Raw genomic sequence first — 9,837 nt, forward strand, 5'->3', positions numbered from 1 at the left:
TGGTGCCAAAGGTGCTTCAACAAAGTACTGAGTAAAGGGTCTGAATACTTATGTAAATGTGATATTTCTGTTTTTTTAAAACCTATTTAAAAATGTATAGAAACCTATTTTTGCTTTGTCAGTATGGGGTATTGTGTGTAGATTGATGAGGGAAAAAAACAATTTAATCAATTTTAGAATAAGACTGTAACCTAACAAAATGTGGAAAAAGTAAAGGGGTCTGAATACTTTCCGAAAGCACTGTGCATTAACTTTTATTTATCCAGGTTAATCTCTTTGAGATAACATATATTTTGGAAGAGAGACATGACCGGAGATTGTAGATCTGGTCCAAGATAGTAACCTATAAACCGGGGCCAAGAGAGCAGCAGGGTCAGTAATGTTACAAATTCTTTAATACTAAATCCCCCTAGGTCACCTGAGCTAACCTGACATAGAGATCACATCTAGCCACTGCCAGTGTTCATCAGCAGTGGGATAGCAGCTCATTGCGGATGTACAGACTAGGCTTTTGTTTCAGAGAGACCGGGAAAGTGGGCTCCCTCAGACAGAGATGTCCCAAAGCCAAAGGCCTGTCAAAGACGCACGCTCCACAGCTGCTTCGTCGTCTAAACAGCACCACTCGAAACATCGAGGAGGACGGTGATGTCATCCTTGTTAAGCTACTGGATGTCAGAGGTTGGGTCAGAGGGTCAGAATCAGAATGAGATAGACACCTGTGTTCATACCAGTATCTATTTCAATGTTCCATGTATCTATTAAAGATGCACTATGCAGAAAGCCATTTCCTGGTTGCTAAAATTGGAATAGTTCGCCTAATTTCAGTTTATGTGACAAAACAAGCAAGTATAGTGTAGAGAATCATTGTACCATCTAAACCGCTGTGAAATATATTTTCTCTTCCACCTCAGGTTTACCTCTCATGACCTGTGGCCTGTTCAGAAGACTGAGCAGATAGAAGTATATTATGTAGAACAGATATGATTGTCTGTCAGGTATCACGTTTTCTCTATTCATTACATTTCTATGTGCAAAGTGTGTTTTCCACTGCGATGACTGGTGCTTGTACCTACATCTCTCTCCTCACCAGCCTGCTCTGCTCTCAGTCTATGTGAATTTGGTCGGGTCGCCCAAAAAGTTAAATTTTTTCAGCTTTAATTTGTACTAATTATCTTTAGCTTAGTGCGTCTTTGCACCAAGTATTCAATGATCTGACATTTGCCTAGATAAATGAAGAATGCAGTGAATTAGCTACATCTGTACTAAATAGAAATAGGCTAGCTCCATTACATTCAGTCCTTGAATCATGACAGGCCAGACAGTAATTTAAATTAAAAGCCAATAAATACATATCACACATCAACTGTTGTACTGACACAATACCACAGGCCTGAAGTAACTGTCAGTCTTGGCAAAGGGAAAAGGAGAAATTGGAAATACGCAGGCAAAGCTTCAGAAGATGTCATAACACAAAACAAGCATTTGTAATCTTGAGATTTTATTTTAGTCTGCAGATGTGCAGGCTTAAATAAATCTGAAAATAGATTTAAACAAAGACAGTGAAAGAACATGCTACTTTTTCCATAACTGACGAAAGGGTATCATTCATTCTGTAACTTAACATCAGACCAGGGAGGCTAACCCTAAAATACCTAAAAAAAAAGCTAAATAATCCTTCACAATTTTCAATGCTAATACTTCTCTGAGCCTAAACATGCCGCTTTGAAAGGAAGGAAATGCCGCTGAACCAGGATACTGCATGCCATGCGTTGCGGCGAGAACCAAACCCAATTTTCCACATTTCCCATCTCTCACATGAGTGAGGCTCCTCCAGAGATGATGTCAGCCTGCTGAGTAGCCAGCCCTGCAGGCCTCGTGGTGGTGGGGGTCTGTGCCTCAGCTTCACCACGGCCAGCCAGCGTCAACAGTGAAGAGTGAAAGCACTGTCTTGTGGAACTAAAAGCAGCTGGCACCCACCACACACTCTCCTGCTGCCAGAGGGTGCCCATGGCAGTATGCCCTCCTCACTGAGTGCTCAGAGAGACTGAGAGCAGAGCAGGCTGGTGAGGAGAGAGATGTAGGTACAGGCACCAGTCATCGCAGTGGAAAACACACTTTGCACATAGAAATGTAATGAATAGAGAAAACGTGATACCTGACAGACAATCATATCTGTTCTACATAATATACTTCTATCTGCTCAGTCTTCTGAACAGGCCACAGGTCATGAGAGGTAAACCTGAGGTGGTCTGTACAAAGCCAAGCAGCCTGGGAGGTGGAGGGTTATCTGTGGAGTCAGCAGAGTGGATGTGGATGGCGACTCCGCAAAACAAGCCAATGGAGTAGGGTCATGGAACCTTTACCATGCAATAGAAAACCATGACCATGAATTTCTTTCCATGAGGTAGCCCACTATCAAATCAAATCAAATGTTATTCATCACATGCGCCGAATACAACAGGTGTAGACCTTACAGTGAAATGCTTACTTACAAGACTTAACCAACAATGCAGTTTTAAGAAAAATAAGTGTTAAGTAAACAATAGATAAGTAAAAAAATTAAAGCAGTAAAAGAACGGTAAATATAACAGTAGCGAGGCTATATACAGGGGGTACCGGTACAGAGTCAATGTGCGGGGGCACCGGTTAGTCAAGGTAATTGAGGTAATATTTACATGTAGGTATAGTTAAAATGACTATGCATATCTACATATCTACATTGATATATTGTAAATGTTAAATTCAAAGATCTGATATATTGCTTTTTATGTATCTGTACTGTATATCCTTGAGACAGATATAGTGAGGTAGAGAAGACTCTCTTCCTTTCCATCCAGCCTCTGTCAGAAGATCTTATAGCCTCTCCCTCTGGCCCTTTCTATCAGTAACACATATTTGAAAGATGCCATAAAATACTTGACCTTTGCTCTGCCCTCAAATCCTAGATCAGATCCTATTGTGGGAGATGGAGATGTCTTGACCCCGAGTCCTGTTTGACATACATAGGAGCCAATCGCTTTTAGCTTCCTACGTCACTGTAACCTTTGACTCCTAACCAGTGACATCCCCTTGTTCAATATGATTTTTTTTTCTCCCAACACTGCATGGAGTGGTGTTATGCATGGAACGGCTGGCCATCTCTCTGGTGTTTTTTTGACGTGTTACACTTTTGACCTTACAAGCTCCTGGTTGCATTAGTCTTGCATTTCTGAGGGAAGCCATTGCAGTATAGGGACAAAGTGACTTGCTATTCACCTGTATCTCTGAGACTGAGCTGAATACATCATTATGTCAATCAGACAGCCACTTAATCACAAGGAGGGGGGAACACTATAGTAGAGAATTAGGCCTCTATAACAAACAACCCTTTTACCCCAGCAAATAATATTTTCATGCGTTCCTGGTTTGATTAAATTGTTTAACAAGCGAAGCAGACATGCATTAGACTGATTGGTTGTGGTAAACTGATTCTGCTGCTGTTCAGTCACTTAATATTTTACACTCAAATTCCCACAGGACATTCCCCCATATTTACTTTTTTCGTTCACCAAACCAAGATCAAGTTAATGTCAAACGGAAGGACACACATACCAATGATCCGTGTTTATTAAAAAAGTATTACATTGAGTGTATGGACCATTAATGGTCGCCATTGTTACAATATAGAATTTCAATTTTCCTAACATTTACTTTTCAGTGATCCCAGAGAAGTTAAAAGCAGGAATTATAAGTTTAAAAGAATAGACACAGGGGTCCCATTGTCCTCTGTACGTTTCATTGAAATCTCGCCACCATATTGGAAAGCTCTTAAACATACACATCAGGGCAGGAGACAATGGTCGCAATATAGTCCGAAGATGGGATTGACTTACAAAAGATTACGCTGAATCCTAACTTGAGAACTCAAACTGACATCAATGCAAGAGGAACGTGAATGTTTGAGTATAAGATGGAATCCACTTGCTTTATCATATTGAAGATCAAGACAGATATAGCTGCTATGCTGTAGGTCTTTCTAAGGAAAGACATCTTGAACAGATCCTTGTGTTATTACACCATGCAGTGTGACATCATGCCAAAACAAGGATTTGATTGGATAAGAGGAAACTATCTTCAGTTCATCAAGTGACACATCTCTCTCAGTATTTCCGCACATTGTTTCAAGATGAGACATTCTCCACTACATCCAACTAAATGGACAATTAAACTTGGTGATTTCAGCCAGAATCATTGGAATCCACAGGGTTTCAAACCAATAAACTTAACCCATTTTCTGAACTTACCTATTCACTGTCTTACTATGGTTATTGAGGCAGTTGAACATAATGGACTTGATTACAGGCAATTATGCCAATGGGTCTAAGTACGGCTTTATTACAATGAAAGTATTTCCATGATAGAACCAAGTCTCTGAATGCACAATAGAAATGGGTCCTCCTGTTGCTTTAGGAGAAATCTGATGACGAAGCAGAAAAGGCATCGCTTGTAAAGAAGGAAGTCTAACCAACACCAACCAAAACAATCTGGCTTCCCTATGGCAACTGCACCATCGCCGTTAAATGTGGACACCCGTGGGAGGTGGAACATTTCTGAAGATCTTGCTCATGGTTTATCCTCCTCATGTACATGCCCTCGGCTGTGGACACACACACAGCAAATGTGGAGAGAATATTGGTGAGTTCCACAATCTCTAAATCGACACCCTCTCTTGCAGAGGCATACGTCAAATCTAGTAGGCTATATCAGGTCTAATCTATTGAAAGTGCTTTCCAGAAGAAGACTTAAACCTGGTTATAAATCCTTTATAGATGGTAGCTAAATGTGACGTAACATGTTACGAAATCCCAACCTAATTGTCTGTTTATCCATCACTAGGTTAAAAAATGTGGGTTAGTCTAGACTGTTGAGAGGTCTGTTAGCAACAGTCCAGTGACCTCTAGCCCATATGAATCTTTGTCCCAGACACACTTCTCTGGTGGTAATTGACGTCCATCTTTGTCTGTCTCTCACTGCCATCCATCTCCAGCACAGGAGCAAGTGACTCCTGTCTCATTATTTTTCCCCTAGGAGATTCTTCAAATAGCCACCCTTTGCCTTCATGACAGCTTTGCACACTCTTGGCATTCTCTCAAACAGCTTCATGAGGTAGTCAACTGGAATGCATTTCAATTAACAGGTGTGCCTTCTTAAAAGTTAATTTATGGAATTTCTTTCCTTCTTAATGTGTTTGAGCCAATCAGTTGTGTTGTGACAAGGTAGGGGGGGTATACAGAGGATAGCCCTATTTGGTAAAAGACCAAGTCCATATTATGGCAAGAACCGCTCAAATAAGCAAAGAGAAACAACAGTCCATCATTACTTTAAGACATGAAGGTCAGAAAATACAGAAACATTTCAAGAACTTTGAAAGTTTCTTCAAGTGCAGTCGCAAAAACCATCAAGCACTATGATGAAACTGGCTCTCATGAGGACCGCCACAGGAATGGAAGACCCAGAGTGACCTCTGCTGCAGAGGATAAGTTCATTAGAGTTACCAGCCTCAGAAATTGCAGCCCAAATAAATGCTTCACAGAGTTCAAGTTACAGACACATCTCAACATCAACTGTTCAGCGGGGACTGTGTGAATCAGGCCTTCATGGTCGAATTGCTGCAAAGAAATCACTACTAAAGGACACCAATAAGAAGAAGAGACCTGCTTGGGCCAAGAAACACGAGCAATGGACATTAGACCGGTGGAAATTTGTCCTTTGGTCTGGAGTCCAAATTGAAGATTTTTGCTTCCAACCGCCGTGTCTTTGTGAGATGCGGTGTGGGTGAACGGATGATCTCCGTATGTGTAGTTCCCACCATAAAGCATGGAGGAGGAGGTGTTATGGTGTAGGGGTGCTTTGCTGGTGACACTGTCTGTGATTTATTTAGAATTCAAGGCACACCAAACCAGCATGGCTACCACAGCAATCTGCAGCGATACGCCATCCCATCTGGTTTGGACTATTTTGGGCTGTTTTTCAACAGGACAATAATATAATATAATAATAATATTCCATTTAGCATCCAAAGCGACTTACAGTCATGTGTGCATATATTTTTACGTATGGATGGTCCCGGGGATCGAACCCACTACCCTGGCATTACAAGCGCCATGCTCTACCAATTGAGCTACAGAGGACCAATGACAATGACAATGACCCAACACACCTCCAGGCTGTGTAAGCGCTATTTGACCAAGAAGGAGAGTGATGGAGTGCTGCATCAGATGACCTGGCCTCCACAATCCCCCGACCTCAACCCAATTGAGATGGTTTGGGATGAGTCGGACGGCAGAGTGAAGGAAAAGCATTCAACAAGTGCTCAGCATATGTGGGAACTCCTTCAAGACTGTTGGAAAAGCATTCCAGGTGAAGCTGGTTGAGAGAATGTCAAGAGTGTGCAAAGCTGTCATCAAGGCAAAGGGTGGCTATTTGAAGAATCTCAAATATAAAATATATTTTGATTTGTTTAACACTTTTTTGGTTACTACATGATTTTGCATGTGTTATTTCATAGTTTTGATGTCTTCACTATTATTCTGCATTGTAGAAAATAGTACAAATAAAGAAAAACCCTTGAATGAGTAGGTGTGTCCAAACTTTTGACTTGTACTTTATGTATGTTTGCATAAATCATTTGGAGACTAAATATAGTTTACAAATAACAGTCTAAGGTTGTTTCTACACTTGACACTTACAGTACATGCGACTTCTGCTATCAGAATACAGTGGGGGAAAAAAGTATTTAGTCAGCCACCAATTGTGCAAGTTCTCCCACTTAAAAAGATGAGAGAGGCCTGTAATTTTCATCATAGGTACACGTCAACTATGACAGACAAAATGAGGGGAAAAAATCCAGAAAATCACATTGTAGGATTTTTTATGAATTTATTTGCAAATTATAATAGTGGAAAATAAGTATTTGGTCAATAACAAAAGTTTCTGAATACTTTGTTATATACCCTTTGTTGGCAATGACACAGGTCAAACGTTTTCTGTAAGCCTTCATAAGGTTTTCACACACTGTTGCTGGTATTTTGGCCCATTCCTCCATGCAGATCTCCTCTAGAGCAGTGATGTTTTGGGGCTGTCGCTGGGCAACACGGACTTTCAACTCCCTCCAAAGATTTTCTATGGGGTTGAGATCTGGAGACTGGCTAGGCCACTCCAGGACCTTGAAATGCTTCTTACGAAGCCACTCCTTCGTTGCCGGGCGGTGTGTTTGGGATCATTGTCATGCTGAAAGACCCAGCCACGTTTCATCTTCAATGCCCTTGCTGATGGAAGGAGGTTTTCACTCAAAATCTCACGATACATGGCCCCATTCATTCTTTCCTTTACACGGATCAGTCGTCCTGGTCCCTTTGCAGAAAAACAGCCCCAAAGCATGATGTTTCCACCCCCATGCTTCACAGTAGGTATGGTGTTCTTTGGATGAACTCAGCATTCGTTGTCCTCCAAACACGACGAGTTGAGTTTTTACCAAAAAGTTCTATTTTGGTTTCATCTGACCATATGACATTCTCCCAATCCTCTTCTGGATCATCCAAATGCACTCTAGCAAACTTCAGATGGGCCTGGACATGTACTGGCGTAAGCAGAAGCGGGGACACGTCTGGTACTGCAGGATTTGAGTCCCTGGCGCGTAGTGTGTTACTGATGGTAGGCTTTGTTACTTTGGTCCCAGCTCTCTGCAGGTCATTCACTAGGTCCCCCCGTGTGGTTCTGGGATTTTTGCTCACCGTTCTTGTGATCATTTTGACCCCACGGGTGAGATCTTGCGTGGAGCCCCAGATCGAGGGAGATTATCAGTGGTCTTGTATGTCTTCCATTTCTAATAATTGCTCCCACAGTTGATTTCTTCAAACCAAGCTGCTTACCTATTGCAGATTCAGTCTTCCCAGCCTGGTGCAGGTCTACAATTTTGTTTCTGGTGTGCTTTGACAGCTCTTTGGTCTTGGCCATAGTGGAGTTTGGAGTGTGACTGTTTGAGGTTGTGGACAGGTGTCTTTTATACTGATAACAAGTTCAAACAGGTGCCATTAATACAGGTAACGAGTGGAGGACAGAGGAGCCTCTTAAAGAAGAAGTTACAGGTCTGTGAGAGCCAGAAATCTTGCTTGTTTGTAGGTGACCAAATACTTATTTTCCACCATAATTTGCAAATAAATTCATAAAAAATCCTACAATGTGATTTTCTGGAAAAAAATTCTCAATTTGTCTGTCATAGTTGACGTGTACCTATGATGAAAATTACAGGCCTCTCTCATCTTTTTAAGTGGGAGAACTTGCACAATTGGTGGCTGACTAAATACTTTTTTTCCCCACTGTATGAAGCCATTGAAAAGACGGCTCTAGATGCACAAAAGTCGCTTTGTGGTCTGATTGTGTTCAGATCTGGCTGACCACTTCAGAAGGTGGTCAGGGATGCATTGTGTACGGATGTCTCCTCCATCTGGATGTAATTAGGCTACCAAAAGCGCATACAGTGGGTGACGTTATCAGCACTCCTCCCAAAAGTCTCCAGAAAACGTGTGTTTTGGGACAGAGAGGCACCTTTTCATTATAATTATAATGAACCCCCCCATCATAAATTAAATATAGGGTGATTACTTCTTATCATTAACATGAACCGGATTTGTACTTTATTAACTTGAACCGGATTTGTACTTTGTTACAATTTGTGTCTAGAATCTGGCTTACAGTATGGTACTTTAAAATAAAGAAGCCTTTTATTGCATTGATAGTTCACATAGCTATTAACCTACACCCTACATCCACCAATATGTACAGTAATGAAAAATGTTGGCACAAACCTCTAAGCAGTTTCACCTCTTCAACTCCCTCTGCTCTATCCAGTGAGCCACTACAGCTGTCTACACTGCAGGGCCCCAGTGTGACCAGACAGACACTACAGGCCTCTTGAGGTCACTGCATGCTTCTTCCTTCTCAAAATCAGCGGGTCACCACCGTCCATCCACTCTCCAAAACCAACCAGAGGGATGCAGGGGATGCCCCTCTCATGTCACAAGTAGGTCCTCCGGTCCAAATATTCTCCCATGTTCTGGTGTCACTTCATGAAGCATCCAAGAGCCATGTTGTAAACCATAACACTGTCAGGCATAGACGAGAGTGTACTAAGTTTGTAGTCCTACACTCTTAAAGGCTTTGACGATCGGTTGGGTCTACAAGTTCGCTCAAACCCACAGATCTGACTACTGCAGACAGCATTGCTAATACTCATCTCTCTACAGACAATGCAATTCGGCAATGGATGATTTCAATGGCTTATTTCAATGGCAACATGTCTCTCTATAGGGAGTCCCCTAATGAAGAAGCCAAAATCAATACTAACAATCAGCTGTCGGTCGCACGAATCAGTGGCACGAAAGAGGTCAGTGCCTCCGACATACTATATAGATATCAGAGTTGAAAAGCTACCCTTCTGTCTGAACAGTAGTGCAAAATAGTCATGTGTATTGTCAAGTTGTAGAACAAAAGTAACATTTCTGATTGGATAATAGGTGCATTTCCTTATCTCTCTGAACATTATAGGAACCAATCCATTGGCTATGGACTAAAATCTAACAAAGGCCTGGTAATAGGGATGGGGCAGATAAAGAGGGAAATCCTTGACTAAGCCATTTATAACTACATCAGTGTGATTTCAGCATTACAGTACTCATGAGTGCAGTAATTTGTAATTCAAACCAATCCTTGCCAAACAGCCTATCTCTATTTAGGAACCAAAACATCACTATTTATAATTGTCATGGTGACTCCTCTATTTTGGCACACTGCCTCCCG

General features: G+C 41.6%; 1 protein-coding gene across 1 annotated transcript in view; it reads right to left on the bottom strand.

The window, feature by feature from the left end:
* Positions 1-9,090, bottom strand: part of tnca (tenascin Ca) — an 89,496-nt gene extending 80,406 nt beyond the window's left edge. The window contains exon 1 of the mRNA XM_041898553.2: positions 8,847-9,090. The gene's annotated coding sequence lies outside the window, so the exon portion shown is untranslated. The remainder of the gene's footprint in view (positions 1-8,846) is intronic.
* Between the last annotated feature and the right edge of the window lie 747 nt (positions 9,091-9,837).

This window comes from Coregonus clupeaformis, chromosome 15 (assembly GCF_020615455.1).
Source record: "Coregonus clupeaformis isolate EN_2021a chromosome 15, ASM2061545v1, whole genome shotgun sequence".
Taxonomy (NCBI): domain Eukaryota; kingdom Metazoa; phylum Chordata; class Actinopteri; order Salmoniformes; family Salmonidae; genus Coregonus; species Coregonus clupeaformis.